Source organism: Choloepus didactylus, chromosome 15, assembly GCF_015220235.1.
Source record: "Choloepus didactylus isolate mChoDid1 chromosome 15, mChoDid1.pri, whole genome shotgun sequence".
NCBI lineage: Eukaryota > Metazoa > Chordata > Mammalia > Pilosa > Megalonychidae > Choloepus > Choloepus didactylus.
In genome coordinates this window covers 87373950-87392015 of record NC_051321.1, presented here as the reverse complement: position 1 = coordinate 87392015, position 18066 = coordinate 87373950, and the positions used below count along the sequence as shown (strand labels likewise).

The window sequence follows — 18066 nt, the reverse complement described above, 5'->3', positions numbered from 1 at the left end:
GACTTTGTTACATTTAAACTCATGCTCTGTGGAAGACCCTCACTCTTTTTTCCAGTACATACACACAATGGAACACTATTTGGCAGCAAGAAGGAACAAATTTCGGAGACATGCCACGACATGGATGAACTTTGAAAACACCATGCTCAGCGAAATAAGCAAGGCACACAAGGACAAACACTGTATGGTTTCACTTACATGAAATATCTAGAAATGGCACATTAATAGAGACAGAAAGAAGATTAGAATTTTCAGGCAACAGGGGAAGGGTGGAAGCAGGAGTTGTTGCTTGGTGGGTATAGATGTTTGTAAATTTTGGAAATTATAAAATAAAACTAAGAAAAAAGATATAAAACATGAGAATTATATTTTTAACAATTTGAGAAGTGTTCTTTGAAAGACCCTTTTAAGAGGATGAAAAGACAGGCGATGTACTAGGAGAAAATATTTGCATAGCACATATCCAACAAAGGACAATGATATAGATGATATAAACATCTCTCAAAACTCAACAGTGAAAAAGCAAACAATCCAATTAGAAAATGGGCAAAAGACTGGAGGGACATGTCACCTGAAATGATATACTGATTGAAAATAAGCATATGAAAAGATGTTCAGCATCATTAGCTATCAGGAAAATGCAAATTAAAACCACAATGGGACCTCACTGAAAAAACTATCAGAGTATCTAAAATGAACTTTAAAAATAGTGACAACCCCAAATACAGGCAGGGATTTGGAGGAACTTGACCATTTGCACATTGTTGGTGGAAATGTAAAGTGGGACATCAATCTGGAAAACTGTTTGGCAATGTCTTAAAAATTTACACATGCAGTTGTCATGGGACCCAGAAATTGCACACCTGGGCATTTATTCCAAAGAAATGCAAACTTAGCTTCACATGAAAACCTTCCCCCAAATGTTTACAGCAACTTTATTGGAAATAGCCAAGTCCTGGACACAACCCAGAACCCAGACATCCTTCGACAGTGAATGGTTAACCAAGGGAAGACTATCACGGAATACAACTCAGCAAGAAAAAAGGAACTAATTCACTCTTGATACACGCAAAAACCTGACTGATGCTCCAAAGAGTTGTGATGAATTGATGAGTGAAAAAAAAAAGCGAAACCCAAAGCTCACATTCTGAATGATTCCTTTCATGTAATATTCTTGAAGTGGTAAAATGATAGGACTGCAGAACAGGTTGGTGGCTGTCAGGGGATAAGGAGGGGGTGGGGGCAATAGGGAAGTAGGAGTGGCTATGAAAGGACAAACTGAGGATCCCTTGTGGCTGTGGACATATCGTGTCTCTTGATTGTATCGGTGTCAATAGCCTGATTGTGATACTCTACTAAATTTTGCAAGATGTTACCCTTGGGGGTAGACCAGGTAAAAGAGTCACAGGATCTCTCTGTATTCATTCTCACAACTGCATGTGAATCTGAAACTATCTCAACACAAAAGTTCAAATTAAAACATTAATAAATATGCATAAGTTAAAAGTTGACTTAAAGAACAATTAAGTAAAATGGTGGCTGCCAGTGGTGCATGGATATCACAAACTTTTGAAGATGTTGCTTGAATGATGGGAGCTGGCAGGCGCTGGCCCCGAGGGCCCTGAGGGAAATGAACACCAGCTCTCCTGGCTTGAGTTCTGCTGCCAGCTCTTCCCACAGCTTTATGAAGCTGGACACGCCATTTAATTCCTCTGTCCTGCTCTTCTTGCTGTAGGACAGGAAGGGACAGTCTTTCTTTTACACCTGCTTTGCAATAAGACTTCCTTGGGAGACTCAGAAAAAAAAAAAAATATCCAATGAAGCAGAAGCTTCTTAACATGAAGATCCTTTCTGATTCTGAGATTCTGTGATTTCATGTTAAAATACAGAAGCCCGCCGAGTATTTTAGTCACCGCTCAGAAGATCCTGTGTGCAGTTCCAGGTAGGGTGACATTCCTTCCCTCCCTCCCTCCATCCCTCCAGTCCTTTTCTCCTTCTACCCTTTCTTCCTCCAGCAGGTGCATGTCGAGTGCCTACTATGTCAGCTCCTGTGCCAGGCATGTGAGTGTCAAAGCCAACTGAGCATACGCCACACCTTGGAGGAACTCATACGTAGTCTACTGGGGGTAATAGATGCACCCCAAAATATTCCATAGGGCAGTCATTTCCATTGCTAAAGAAAGCCAAAGGAAGAGGGTGTAATCTATCCTGGTGCATTAGAAAAGGTTCCTTGGATAAAGGAATGTGTGAAGTGAGTTTTAGAGACTGAGAGGAAGTTAGCTTGAAGAGGAGGAAGAAAAGGGGTGTGTGTGTGTGACTGGGCACCATGTCTCTCTTTATCCAGAAGCTTCTCCCAGATGTAATCACGTGGCAGTGGGATTCCTAGAGCAGCAAGCTAATTCCGATAAAGTTGCTGTAAACATCTGGGGAAAGGTTTTCATGTGAAGATAAGTTTGCATTTCTCTGGAATAAATGCAGGTGTCATGTTTTCCCATGACAACTGCAAGAACATCTCTGCCCGGGTCTCACATGCTCCCATCCCACCAGCCGAAGCAAGTCACCAGGCCAGCCCTGAGCCAGGGGCAGAGAAAGACACCCGCACAATGGAAGGGGCTGTCAACTCTGCTGGCCATTTTGTCATCTACCAGGGGATGTGCACGTAAGGAAAGCACATTAGAAAACCACGAACAGCTGTTGGACTGTGTCTCGCCCCAGTTCCTGGGGTCCCGGCCCTTGCTCACCACTAGTATCTCTTCTTAGAGGTTATTATTTGTAACTTGAGCCCAGAGCTTCATCTCCCAGGAGGCAGACAACTCACTTCCACCTGGAGACGTGCTTCAGGTTGCTTCTACTCTCCTCACTGTCTGAAAGCCAGGCCACAATGCTAAATGTGCAAACAGAAACGTCTTTATTAAGACTGTTTATTAAGACTGTGCACTATTTGAAAACTCTCTGCAGAGGGGACAGCCTGGCCCTCATCAGCCAGCTTTCCTGATGGCTGCAGAAACAGATGCTATTAAAGCCCCAGGAGCCCTTTGCCCAGCCCCCTACCCCATCCATCATGCTCACACCCCCTCACTGGGCACCCTCCAGGACAGACGGTCACCCCTTTGCCTGGTCCTCAGTGCATCATCCCTCAGGAGCCCTTGCAACATGCCCTTATGTACTGTCGGTGGTGCTGTGATTGCCACAGCTTGGGTTTAAGAATTTGTCCCCCTATCCATCCAGGTGGGCCCATTTTCTGCCTGGTCTCTCTGCCAGGACAGTCTACAGCAAGGCCCTGGAGGCTGGGAGTTTGCAGAAGAAATGCAAACAGCACGGAAGGCCCTGCCCAGGCACTGGCTGCCCTGTCGTCACATCCTCCTGCAGGTCAGTGTCCCTGCCACCCACTGCCTCCGGCAGGGGACAGGCCACTGAAGCCCTTCAGGCTGTTCTAACAACACAATAAAAAGGGGGTGCTGGAAGTCCCCCCTCTCCAGCACATGCCAGTGGGCTCGGGGTCCTGGCTTCAAAGGAAACCGCCTCTCCACCAACACCCTCTGCTAGGGGCATGGGCCTCCGAGGGCTACCACGTGATCCTGCTACATGCGATGGTGCAGGAAGTTGCTTGCTCTGGAACTTATTTGGTAAGAAGAGGAACAGTTTCATCCAAATTCACATTGACAGCAGCTTAAGAAGCCGTGGGATGCGGATGCAGGATGCACCTGATTCCATTAGCCGTTTCCCCGGTGGGTGCCAAAATGTGATCTTCCGACTAACTGAGCCTGGCTTTAACTCAGACCTCTGGCCGAGAGCACCCCGCCGCCAGCCAAGGGCTGGGGGACCCTCGACCGACACGGGCCAGAGTGCCCTGTGACTTGGGGTCGCTGGCACTGGGACGATGTCTCCAGGTCACTCAGCCAACGCTTCACCCTTGGAGCCGCCCACGTGCAGGCGAGCCTCCCGACCCAGCAGCAAGCTCTTGGCAACTGCAAACGTGTTTTGCTAAAAGGAGAGGATGTGCCGGGGAGGGAGGGTGATTAAAAGCAGATGAAGGCAGGAGTTGGGGCTCAATGGGGTCCCTCCTGGACAGCATCCCATGCTGGGCAGAGGGGCCAGCCCCCTGGGGGAGGTCTAAAGTTCCCATGCATGGGCTGAGCGTGCTGCGGCAAGGACGGAGGGTTCTGACACTGAGGCTTACTGCACACACACCGGGCACCCCGCCTGCAGAATTCACCTGGGCTGGTGTGAGGATGGCCAGCTCAGTTCCTGCCGCTGCTCTCTCCACCTGGCAGGCTCTTATCCATGCTTCAGGGTGTTGCCACCTCCTGCAGGAAGTCTTCCTGAATTGCTCTCAGATTGTCACACTGGCACATGCCACTGGGCACCAGCACTGCTGGGTCATGGGCTTCCCTGCCAGTGTGGACATTCCTTGTAGGCAGGGCCTAAGTGGCTTCATCTCTGGGACCTCCAACCCTGCCACTCCCACTGCCTAATTTAGTTCTGCCACAAAGTAAGTGCTAGGTAAACATGCAGTTGATCCATAAATCAATGTTTTCGCCTTATGTCTTTGACTTCAAAGTAGTGGTGGGAAGTTGCAAGCTTAGCATACATGAAGTCTCTTATCTTCTAATATTGAAATGAAAAACTAGTGTGTATTCCCCCTCCACCCACACCCAAGGCACATCCTCTGTTTTAGGATTGAATTGTCAGCCCTGACAACCCAGAAATGTCATCCTTGCCCCCCCAAGTCTGGCCAATTACCTCTAATGCCATCTGCCATGGCAGCAGTCTCTCCTGAGCATTCTTCTTGCTGTTTAAAACCGTTTTGGCAATCCTCAGGAGCCATAGAATGTTCTGGATTCAGTGCAGGATGCATGCCAGCATTGTGATGTGGCGGGAGGGAGGCCGGGAAGGGGCGGCTTCCCTGACCCTCCGGCCAGGCTCTGACATGTGGATCCACGGACAAGGGGCCTGACCCGTGGCGTTAAACCACTCAGGTGGATGGCGGTTTTAATTCACCCACACACGTGCCCGGACACACCCCAGCACCCACACTCCCCAGGGGGCCCAGGACACATCCTGAAGCGACTCCATGCTTGGTTGCGTCCCCTCATGACCTCCTAGAGTCTGTTTGGGGCCAAGGTGGCCAGGTCCTCTCTCTCCCTCTGCCCTCCCGGAAGGAGCCACCTCAGTCCCTTCCCTGATATTAAACCTCAAAGTGGGAGGGCTCAGGGCCTTGGATCCTTCCCCCAAACCAGGAGTTATATTGGGAAGAGCGACCTTCTCAATTCAAAACAGCAGGCATCCCCCACAGCAGTTGGCCTTTCCCAGCCTCATGTCTAGGTACAAAAGGGCCATTGCAGTAGTTCTTTCCAGAACAGACTCTGCTCCAAGGTAACACGAGGTCCTTGCTGATAACCGGCAGTTAATCTTCCTCAAATAATTGAAGGTTCTGCTTTCCTGGATGCAAACCCCCCTCCAGATGCTTGTAACGTGTTGTAACAGAGAACTGGGAGGGTTACGGGATCTGTGCATATTGAGACCTTCCAACCAGCAAGGCCATGACGTTATTCTTGTTAAGACCGTGGTCTAAGAGGAGAAACTCTAGGGCCTGGGTATGTCCTTCCTTTGCCACCCTGTCTGCTCGGTGCAGACACGGGGGTGGAGGTGGGGACACGTCTAATCAGATGCTTCCTGGGATGTCCAGGGACAGAGCAGCAGGACTGGGGCAGAGCAGGTGCAAGATATTTGTGGTGGGAGAATGTTTTCAGATGTTCAGAGATGTCTTCATTCACCTCTAGGACCTTGCAGAAGGGCGATGGAGCTAAAATGCAGAGACAAAGAAAAGAGCCAGTCTTCGGCTTTTGAATTTCAAAAAGGACTCATGAATCTCACGGATGTGACAATGAGGTGGTTAAAAAAACAGGAGGGGGATTAGATATATAGTTAAAATATTGAAAAAGTAGAGCCACACTCACAAACAAGATAAACACATCCATGGGTCAAAACCGAAAGGTGAGCTCACGTGGCCACAAGCAAGCGGGCTCTGGTGGCACAAGGTCCACCTCTGGGAGGACCAGGGACAGCTCACCCCACTGATGGGGGTGGAGGTTGGGCTCCTGAGCACAGGGTCGTGGAATAAAAACCTGAAATCATTGCCTGTGGCTGCAGACAGCGTAACTTCTGCTGGGGTGATAGGAGGGGAAGAAGGCAGCCGTGCCTTGGGAACTGAGCCTTGCCCTGCCCTGCCTTGGGGGCTGGATCTGCAATATCCTTGTGGGTCATGACCTAGAACCCCTGTGTAAAAGCTGGGGTGGTGAAGGCAGCACGAAGGCCCCAGCAAATCAGCTAGACCAGAGGAGGCGATGCAGGGAGAGAAAAAAGCAACTAAGCCCAGAAAAAATACCACATGCCAACAAGCCAACAAGCAAGACAAATGGGAAGATTCGTGCTGAAGGAGATGAAAACACAGACCAATTCACTCACTGAGGAATTTGACAAACGTGTTGGGCAGCTGGTGATGTATCAATAAACAGACAAAAATCCCTGCCCTACTTGAGAGACAGACAGGGAGGGAGGATAAACAAAAAAATGAACAGGTAAATCAGATAGCAGAGAAGAAGTCAATAAGTGCTGCAAAAGAAAAATGGATCGTAGATCAAGGTAAAGTGGACTAGGAATGTGGGACTGAAGGACAGGGGAGCTTTCAAATAAAGATATTTTAAGATTTTCAAAGAGATAATGAAAGAAATCCTATCAAAGGGAATGGGAGTTTATAAAGTAAAAGGTGAATATGAATAAAAAACAAGTGGATGCATAAAATAAAAATAATTGGAAGTCCATAAAATTAAAAATATAATCCTTAAAGTAAAACATAAAACTCAATAGATGGAATAAATTATAAATTGGGCACAGTAAAAAACAACATTAGTAAAATGGAAGACAGTATTAAGTTTATGCAGAATGCCATGGAAATATAAAGCAATGGAGAAGACTAAAAAAATGGAAAAGTTGGATAAAGCCAAATGTTGGTGGCAATTCCTAGACCTCATGCATGGCTAGGAGAAGTATAAAACTATCAAAACTATTATGAAAGGCAACCTTGCACTACTTAAGTTAGGTATGTTCCTGATAGATGACTGATAGGTAGGTAGGTAGATATAGATAGAAAGACAGACAGATAGATACAGATACATACATACATATATACACACATGGAGGGAAGGAAAGGAAGGATAGATGGATGGATGGATAGGATGGAATGGATGGATGGATAGAAAGAAAGAATAGATAGATGGGTAAATGGATAATGTATAGAGAGGTAGACATAGAGCTAATGATATCTCAAAGAAATTCTCACAGAGGCTGATAAGGGGGCAGATACGAATAGGTTTAGAGGTGCTGGGGAGTCAGAGGCAATTTGGCTGTTACTGCTGGAAAGCGACGGTGGCAAACACTGTGGGGCCGCAGTTAGAGGTAACAGGTTTGATGCTCACACACAGTGTGGGTGGCTCTTAAGACATAGTGCTTGGTGAAAAAGTAGAAACAAGGTGATTTAAATAACACAAATACTGTTTCCATAAATTAAAAATGCATGCTCAGAAAACAGTACACATTTCTAAGATATGTACCATGCAGAAGACACAATAAACACCCAGAGTGGTTTGTGCTGTGGGAGTGGGGGAGGGACACAGATTATGTAAAAGGAAATAAACACAGGAGTAAGGAGAGAGGGACCTAGAGGGACAGTGGGCCACGGAGCGGGGGCTGTGAGTGATTCAATTCTGTGTACATGAGGTTGGTAGAAAGGAAGCAAAAATTAAAAGCATGGATATTTGAGCAATAAGTTAAGAGATATGGGGGGAGAGTGAGAACCTTCAACATTCAGCCAATGCAAGTTCTAGAAGTAAAGAGTAGAGGGAAAGGATGTGAGGCAATATTTGGTGAGAAGTTTCAAGAGTTTGATAACACAGACAACGAGGCAGGGGTGTTTGGTGGACGGAGAGCAAGCAGTGTCTTACTTGGGGTGAGACAGAGCTCTGGACGAGTTTTACACACTGCCAGAAAAGTGTGTGAGATTCGGTAAGGTTAAAATGCTAGGGCACCCCCCTCCCCATTTATAATAGAATCTCCAAAGCAGCCAATTGGGAACAAAGGAAGAAAGAAAGCTTTCTTAATTCAAAATTCAACAGAAAGCAGGAAAGGAGAGCAAAAAAAAAAAAGCAGCCTCCCCGAACCATAATAAATGAAACACAATATCGAGTGACGGAAATACGTAAAAATGTATCAGGAAACATAATGAATGTAAGTAAATTAGACTCTCCTCCTAGAAAACCCAGACTATCAGATTGAATTTTTTAAATTATGGTTTAAGCTGCCTGCAAAACATGGACCTAAAACCAAGGAGCACAGAAAGGTTAAAAATAAAAGTGTGTATGGTGGTGCTGGGTTAAAAAGAGATAATCCAGGCAAACGGCAGCTCTATCAAGCAGTTAAGACAAACATGTAGACACCCAATGACAGAGCATCAAGATATATTTATTGAATATGTATTTATAAATGTATAAATACATATATGTGCATGTGTGTATATATATGTGTGTGTTTGTGTGTATAATGAATTACAACAAGGAACTGAAAAATGAATAGCCACAGTGGAGAATTTTAAGAATACTTTTCTCAGAAATTGGTCAAGGTCAAGAAGAGCTTTTTCAAAGTTCAAGAAAGCACACCTTCAAGTTGACAGTACGGTGTGCGCATAACACTTCATTTGCTTTATGGATGGCCTATAGATCTGATCCACTGCCTATCACACTTCATTCTTCACTCTTCTGTCCACTCATTCGTGCAGGTATGTGTTCTGAGTGGTTCTGTGTCAGGTGCCCTCCAGGAGCTCAGAGACACTCAAACAGACCATCTTGTTAGAGACAAGCACGGTGTTCTGATAGGCAGAGAATATGAGGCTCAGGCAATCCAGGAAGGCATCCTGGAGGAAGCATCACCTGACAGATAGGGACTAGCTGGATGGAGACACAGGAGACAGGGACAGGCCAAGAGGCAGGAGAGAGCAGGGTGTTCCTGGAACACGGAAGGGAGCAGGGCAGGGGATGAAAGCAGCAAAAGAGAGAGCAACTCAGTCAAGAAGAAAGAGAGGTTTGCCCTGATGCAAGTCCAGAGAGCTAAAACGGGGATGGGGCAAGAGTGTGACGTGCTGAGCGCTGGGTTTGAGCAGGACCATTTTCTCAGCTTTGCAGAGGGAGGGCTGGAGGGGCAGAGACTGGGGTCTTACTCGAGGCTGCTGGGTCTCATTCCAGTAATTACCCATTCAGGTGTTTGTTTTTCCTTCAACATTTTCTTCACATGTCATGGAGCCAGTCTTTTGCTTGCCATCATGGAAAACGAAGTAAAGTAAGACCTGGTCCCGTTGTGGAGAGATTCACGTGCACATAGTGGTGGCAAGGTTTTGGGGATTGTTGAGAATGGGCTGGAAACTCTCCCTGGTGCAAACCTGGGAGGGCTTCCTTGGGGAGGCATCAGGGTAGAACACAAAGGGCAGAGGGACCCTCGTGCATAGGCACAAATGCCCGGAAATGTACGGTTGCTGACGGGTTCTCAGTAGTTAAATGCTGCAGGTAGTGCTTATCGTTTACGTCTTTCACAGGTGGGGAAACTGAGGGCTGGAGCGCTAATGTCACTCATGCCACCTTTGATTACAGGCAAGATCAGAACCAAATGTCTCCTGATCCAAAGTCATGGCTCTTTCTACTCTTCTGGCTGCATCTTTCTTCATTTTAGTCAAATAAGTGATTATGGAAAAGTATTGTTTTCAGGAACAGTGAATTTGAGGTTTGCACATGTGCGTGTGCATGTGGGTGTAAATTTGCTGCGAATGAGTGTGGCTCCAGGTGCTCTGTAAACCAGACATCCATCAGCTGACCTCTAAAACCGCGCCTTTGTGGGCGACAGATGTTTGGATTGGATCACCCTGCTGGGAAGGTTGCTTTTCTTTCCAAGGAAAAAAAGTCCTCATGTGGAGGTGAAAGGCGGCCATATATAACATTGGTGATGAATATTGTTCATCGCCAAAACACTCTTTCAAAGCGCCCCTGCTTAGCAGAGGGTAAGGCATTCAGAAGCTTTTAACCCACTGGATTTAATTGCAACTGAGTGCCAAAATAAACCCCCTGTTCACAAACCTCCAACTTTCTGCTGATTTCTCGCACTTGCTCCCAGCTGTGAGGGGAGAATGGAAGTCAGATGCTCGGATTCCTCACAGCGGCATTGAAAGAATTCATATGTGAGCCTCCAGCTGCTATGCAAACAGGAAAGTCTCCTTTGCAAACAGCATGTCCAGCAGTGTGGCATTGTCCTCTGAGTAGCTCTGGTGCCCTGCCTGCGGTCAAGACCTCACTAATAATCACCATTTACTGAACTGAATATGAATAATTTGCAGCTCGCCTAAGCTTCATTAAAGGTAAATATTTTTCATTAAGCATCTAGAATGATGTTTATTACTAGGGTCCCAAAAATTAGCCCAAAGGGATTCACTTCAATTCAACACTATCAAAACTAAATTTCATTCATTTTAACAGGTAATTCATAAATACCTAATATGTTCCAGAAACTCTGAACTGCCCAGGGCTCTCGCTCAGAGAGAATCGTAGGGGACCAGGTAAGAAAGTGGAGCACAAACTCTTTTTTTAAATACATTTTTTATTGTGTAATTTAACATATATGCATATCAGCGATAACTTTCTAAGTACTATTTAACAAGTAGTTAGAAAACAAACAAAAACAACAAAAAACAAACAAGAAGTTAGAGAGCAAACCTCAAAGAATGTCATGTACTGCAGTTCCACCATTTCTGTTCTTTCTTTCTAGCTATTCTAATACCCTAGCAACTAATAAAAATAAAATTAAATAGAGATTCAGTATTCATAATCCTTTGTTAAATCCCATCTGGTCTGTTGCTACCCCCTCCTCTAGTTTAATCACTTTCCCCATCTTCAGGGGTGTCCAGGCAGTGACCACCCTGACCTGCTCATATTGAAAAGGGGTGTTGACATCATGGGGAGGGGGCTGCTTCTGGTTGATGAACTCTAATATTGTCAACCCTGGTTAGTTCATCAACTGACTTTGTGGGAACTAAGAGCAGCCTGAGAAAAGTGGGAGGGAAGCGAGTCACTCAGCCGCACTGCCTGGTTTCTGGTCATCTGTGGCTCTGGAAGCTGCAGAAAAAGAGTCGCCATCTTTAGTGTGATGTCCAACACCCTCTGTGGCCCACCTTGATCCCTTGTCTGACTTCATCTCCACCTCCGCTAGCTTCCCGCTCCAACCTGGGCACTGCTCGTACTGTCCCCACCCTGCCTAGAAGCCCTCACGTTTTTCTTCTTGGACAAGGCATCCTTCGAGACCCAGAAAAACAGGACCTTTTCTGTGCATAATCCACCTTTGCCTTCCCAGCACCTAGCATGGATGGAAGCTCAATTAATACCTGTTGAAGTGATGAATGCTCATATCTCATATTCTGTGGGCTCTAGGGCCATTGTGATATCCAATAAGTAAACATCAACCATAATGTTTTTATATTGAGTCTGTGTCTTTATAATTAGAATGTGCATAAGAAAAGGGTACTAGCCTTTATGTAGTAACTGCTGCATGTCAAGCTCTTTGCTAGGTGCTGCATGTGCATCGTCTCATTTAAGCCTCCTAACAACTGTGTGGAGGAGGCGTCTTGTCTCCTTTGTGCAGATGAAGCTTAAGGAAGTTAACTAACTTGATCAGGTTTACCCAACGAAAAAGGGCAAGGTGGAGATCAGACCCTCTGCCTGATTCAGCTGCACCATCTGCTGCAGGAGGTGGCGAGAGTGAGTCATGCTTGTTCCTGGGGGCCTCTCTGCCGTTTGCGAACAGAAGGCTCCCTCTGTCCTCCCATGGGTGGGGTCCTCTCTGTGATCACCAGTGATCGTGCTTGGAGTGGCGCCATTCAGTGCATCTCAGGCTACCTCTTCCACAGGACCTGTTTGGCTGAGAGCTGGTTTTGAGCCCTTTTCCAATTTGGGCAATCAGGAGGAGAAAGCCACACCCAGTAGTGATGACTCCTCTTCCATTGCTGATATGGGTGATTGGTTTCTCTTTTTTTTTTTTCATAGTTAGCCTGGCTAGAGGTTTATCAATCTGATCAATTTTTTCCAAAGAACGAGCTTTTGATTTCCTTGATCTTTTTCTATTGTTTTTCTGTTTTTGATTTCTTTGATTTCCATTATAATTTTTATTATGTCATTTTATCTGCTGTCTTATGTTTAATTTGCTTTTCTTTCTATAGTTTCCTAAGGTGGAAGCTTAGGTGATTAGTTTTACGTCTTTCTCCTTTCCTAATGTATGCATTTAATGCTGTAAAATTTCCTCTAAGCCCTGCTTTAGCTGCATCCTACAAATTTTAATGTTTTATTTTCATTTTCATTTCATTCAAAATATGCTTAATTTCTCTTGAGACTTCTTCTTTGATCCATGTGTTATTTAGAAGTGTGTTGTTTAACTTGCAAATATGTGAAAGATTTTCCTGCTGTATTTCTTTTACTGATCTCACATTTAATTAGGCGGTTATCTGAGAAACATATGGTAAGGTTAAGAGCTGTATATTTGTAAATTTGTTAGGGTGTTTCTCATGTTTCTTGGTGAATGTTCCACGTGCTTTTGAGAAGAATGTGTATTCAGCAGTTGTAAGAGGGAATATTCTATAATTGTGTGTTAGACCAAGTTGATTGATACAGCTATTCATGTTACTATACCTTTACCAAGATTTTGCCTGCTTGATATACGAGTTATTGACAGAAGAGTGTTGAAGTCTCCATATAACACTGTGTATAATAATATAATACAAAAATACTTTATATTTCTTCTTTCCCTTCAGTCAGCTTATGCCTCGTGCATTTATTTTGATGCTCTGCTGTTATGAACATATGTGTTTAGAATTGCTATATCTTCTTGGAGAATTTACCCCTTTATCATTATGTAATACTGGTCTTTATCCCTGATAATCTTGTTCTGAAGTCCGCTTTGTCTGAAATTAATACAGCTACCCAAGCTTTGTTTTGATTAGTGTTATCATGTATGTCTTTCTCTGTCCCTTTATTTTTAACCTCTCTTTATATTTTAAGTGGGTTTCTTGAAGAGAAATTATAGTTGTCTTTTATTTTATACATTTGGAAAATCACTGTTTTAATTGGTATGTTTAGGCCATTTGCATTTTTTTAGATCTATGCTTGTAAAAAGGATGTGGAAGGTTTAGGGGTTCCAGAGGTTAATTTAACCACCTGTAGGAAGTAGTCCTTTCAGACTTGGGGGCGCTCATCCTTCAAACAGAATTGAGCAGAAATGAATGAGCATCTACATTAAAAAGAAGACAAGAACCAACTAAAATTGTAACTAAATGCCCCACCCCATGTGAGTGAATATTTGGCCTGGCCATTCTTCTTACTTCCCAATAATTAACTTTATTTTCATCATTACCTTAACATGCTCTCTGTTTTTTTTTTAAAAAAAAAAAACCAATTTTATTGAAAATATAATTCACATACCAAAATATTCACCTACTAAGAGTGTACAGTCAGTGGTTTTTAGTGTATTCACAGAATTGTAACAACAATCTAATTTTAATTTTCAACACCCCAAAATGAAACCTTGAACCCAATAGCAGTCACTCTCCATTCTGAGCCCCCCACCCGCAGGCCTAGGCAAAAACTTATCTACTTCTGTCTCTATAGATTTGCTTACTGTGAACACTTAATAAAAAAGGAATGTACAACATGTGTTTTTTTATAACAAGCTTTTATCACATAGCATAATGGTTTCAAAGTTCATCTGTTTTATAGCATGTATCAGTTTTTCCTTTCTTTTTTGAACTTTCAGTTTAGGGATCTTTCTAAATTCATATGTAGTGCAAGAAATAATACAGAGGGATCCTCTGTACCCTTTACCCAGTTCCCCCAGTGGTAACACCCCGCAAAACTATTGTACAACAACACAACCAGGACACTGACATGGATACACTTAGGACACAGGATACCCCATCACCACAGGGGTCCCTGGAGTCGCCCTTTTGTAACCACACCCACTTCCCTCCCGCCCCTCCTCCTTAACCCCTGGCAACCACTGATGTGTTCTCCATTTCTATAATTTAGTCATTTCAAGAATGCTATATAAATGGAAGTATTCAGTATGTAACATTCTGAGATTGGCTCTTTCTACTCATAAATGTATGGAGACGTATCCGAGCTTCAAGGCAACAAATGCATTTGGAGGTCTTCGAATTGCAATTTGGGGAGCACAGACTCAGGCAGAACCCAAATGGTGTCCTGGCTTGGGGCTTCCAGGGAAGAGTTTTAAAGAGAAAAGGAGACAACCACATAAGTTGTTTGTGACTGGTGGATTTTTGGGATGTTCCCAATGTCATTTAGGTTAGATAGTTTGCCAAGTTCCTTATCTTGTGGTTTCTTTCTGGTGTTCGGATGTCCTTAGGGTTTTGAGGAACATTGTGGCTTGAGGCTTTGCGTACTGAGGCAGGTTGTGATATCTGGCTGGGATTTGCATAAGAGTAACCTCCAGAATGGCCTACCATCTCCATTTCAAATCTCTCAGCCATAGAGACTCTACTTTGTTTGATTTCTTTTTACATTATAAACAATACTTCATTCCATTTTATCGCTGAATAATACTCCATGATAATATTCCATTGTTCAACCATTCACTTGCTGATGAAACAACTGGAAACAACCCAACCTTTGGGTTGTTTCCAGTTATGGGCTATTGTGAATAATATCTAAATATTCATGTGCAGGCTTTTGTGTGCAGAGAAATTTTTCTTTTTCTGCGACAAAGACCCAGGAGTGCAATTACTGTGCATGGTAGTTGCATGCTTATTACTTTTTTTTTTTGGAAGGTAAAGTGATTCATCAAAGGTACAAAACAACTGAGCAGTGGGGATGCAGCTGGAAATAAGATACACCAGACCCAGGCGTCTTGATACACAAAGTCCACCCTTCTAGTGCAGCAATCAGTTTTGGCAAATAAATTTTCCAATTCCTTTAAATAAAGAGCTGTTGTAGTGGTTGTTGGTTTTCTCAGCACAGGGTTTGCCCGGCTGCCATGTCTACTCTTCCTAGAGGCAGTGAAGACCATGGCCACGTGTCGTTCTGCTTTCTCCACTCAACTGGTGTCATTTAGGAGTGAATGAGTGTGCCCTGAGGAGGCCTCACAGTGGCCAGGGGTCCAAACCCGTAGCCTGCCAGCTTGTCTCCAGCCCGCAGGGGTATTTTGCTTGATCTCACATTGTTCTCAGCAGTTGCCAACTTTAAAAATTGGGATAAACAAAAAAAAAACAAAAAAAAAAAAAAAAAAGGAAAGAAAGAAAAAAAAGAAAATAAAAAAAATGGGATAGTTCATGCAAAATCTAGATTTCTGGGTCCTCTTGGAAAAATCATCTGTCACAATCCAGGGCTCTCATTCCCATGGGACAATCATCAGCTGGAGATGAGAGGCAGCTGCCCCCACCAACAGACCGTCCAGCTCCCCAGCAGCTCACCGGTGAGGCCTGGAATTTGGGTGTTCAGCCCCTGCATATGCTAGGTGGTCGACAAATGACAGTTGGTGTCATCATTGCTCACTACTTATTCATAACTCGAATGCATGGCCCTCGAGTCCAGGACTGTGTCGTCTACTTGTCACTCTCCTCCCACTGTGAGTAGCTTGGGGCCAGGCACAGGGGAGGCAGCATTTTGTACAGCCCACGTACAGACTGAAGGATTTGCACTTAGAGTCAACAGTCAGAGCCCTTCTTAGTGCAGCCACTGTTAAGGCACTTTACATATATTAGCTTGTTCGATCCTCACAACCACCCTGAGCTAGCTTACTAGTGTGATGGTTAGGTTCCTGCGTCAACTTGGCCAGGTGATGGTGCCCAGGTGTCTTCTGGTCAAGCAAGCACTGGCCTAACTATTGCTGCAAGGATGTTTGTGGCTGGTTAATAAACCAGAAGGCTGGTTTATTAAATCTTCAGTCAATTGATTGCATCTGTGGCTGATTACACCTACAGTACGATCAACTAAGGGAGTGTCTTTCACAAGAGAGAATTCATTCAGTTGTATTTAATCCAATCAGTTGAAGACTTTTATGGGAGAAGAGAGAACTTTCACTTCTCTAGCCAGTCAGCCTCTCCTGGGGAGTTCATCAAAGACTGTTCCGGTTTGCTAACGCTGCCCTTTAGCAAAACACCAGAAACGGATTGGCTTTTATAAAGGGGGTTTATTTGGTTACAAAGTTACAGTCTTAAGGCCATAAAGCATCCAAAGCAAGGCATCAACAAAGGGTACCTTCACTGGAGAAAGGTCATTGGCATCCAGAAAACCTCTGTTAGCTGGGAAGGCGCGTGGCTGGCATCTGCTTGCTCCCAGGTTGCGTTCCTAACCATCCTAACCAAGACTACACTGCAGGACCGTTCCAAGTGCTGACAGAGAGTGGGGTCTCCCCTGCTGCCTGCCCCTCTCCCATCTCCCCTGGGCCCCCGCCCCATCCCCATCCTCACCGGCTCCCTTACGGTCAAGTCTGTTGATGTAGCGCATGGTGCCTTCGCAGTGGCCCCACACGGCACTCACCACTGGGTACAGCCCTTGCCCTTGAGGCCACGGAAGGCCATGCCCAGGTACTGGCCATCCACGACGAAGCTGAGCATGCCCTCATCCACGTCCAGCACAACAAGCAGTGAGTCAGGCAGTGTGAAGGCCTCGTCAGGCCCCAGGAAGGCTGGGTAGGCCACCAAGTAAGCCCACCAAGTGCAGGGGTGCACAAGCTGCGGCCACGCCAACTACAGCCTGGGTGCCACGTTGCCACACCGGCTAATTGATCTGCCAAGCATGCAGGCCACAAGCGTGGCCCACCTTGCCACGGATGCCATCGGTGCTCTGGGCCATGGGATGCCGGTGGAAAGTGAGCCGGTCATTGTCCTTGATGAAGACATTCAGCGAGCAGTCCTCGGGGTTCCACGCGTGCTGTGGTTTTACAGCCAACCCAGCCACCGGCATGTCCAGCAGCTGGTCCAGCTGGGCCGGCCGTCCCGACTCCGCTCCCCGCAGCTCCGGCTTGGCGGGCCACAGTGCTGGCTCCCACACCTCCACCGACTTGAGGCTCCGTGAGCGCTTCTGGCCCATGGTTCACTGGGAGGAGGTGGCCACAGCAGGCCACCGCTACCTATGGGAGCCTGTGCTCCCTGCAGCCAGGGATGGGCCACGGGGCTGAGAACCAGGCTTCCAGACTGTAGACTGCCACAGCCTCTGCCAGGATGGATCAGAGGCACAAGCTCCATAAAAGAGAGGGCAAGCGCCTGCCCGGGAGGAATCCCCAGCACTGGTAGGTCCTGGACCCCCGGGAGAAGCGTCTGCGGCCGCGGCTCGCTCAGGGGCGCCCCAGCGACCCCGCCATTGCCGACTCCCTCCCCAGGGCCAGGGGGCATGTCCTCACGGCTGGAGCCCAGCAGCGCCCTCTCTGCCGGGCAGAGTGGCCTGGAGTTGGAGCGCTCTTGCTAAAGTTAGCGCTGGGGCGCGAAGGAAGGGCGCCGGGGTCGGGCCTCGAGTGGGAAAGCGCCTTCCTGTGCGGATTCGGAGGCGCGCCGAGGCCCAAGCTCTGGCGCTCTTCAGCTGCGCGCCGGGCGGCGAGGGCAATGAGTCCCGCGCTCGGGGCGCACGGGCCGCTCCTCGGCCTCGGGGCTGCAGCGCCCACCGTCTTCCCCCGCGCCCTGGGCGCACTCAGCAGTGGCTGGAACTGGGGCTGGAGCTGGGGCCGGGGCTGGGGCTGCGGCGCGCCCATCGCCCTCTCCAGGGCCTGGGCGCCTTTGTGAGCCGGAAGCGCCGGCCCCGCGGCCACCCTTGGGTGCTGCAGCCGTCGCCGCCTCCCCCTCCTCTTCCACCGCCGCCCGCTCCCCGCCTTGCATGCTTTTATTTTTAAGAAACTGCCAAGGTATTTTCCTGTCACTCACTGACAATGCATAGGTGACCCAGTTTCTCCATAGGCTCCCCAATATTTGGTGTTTTT

At 46.4% G+C, this 18066-nt stretch overlaps 1 pseudogene; it reads right to left on the bottom strand.

Moving 5' to 3' along the window:
- LOC119509977 overlaps nucleotides 1-17186 on the bottom strand; it is a 49723-nt pseudogene extending 32537 nt beyond the window's left edge.
- Nucleotides 17187-18066: the final 880 nt, after the last annotated feature.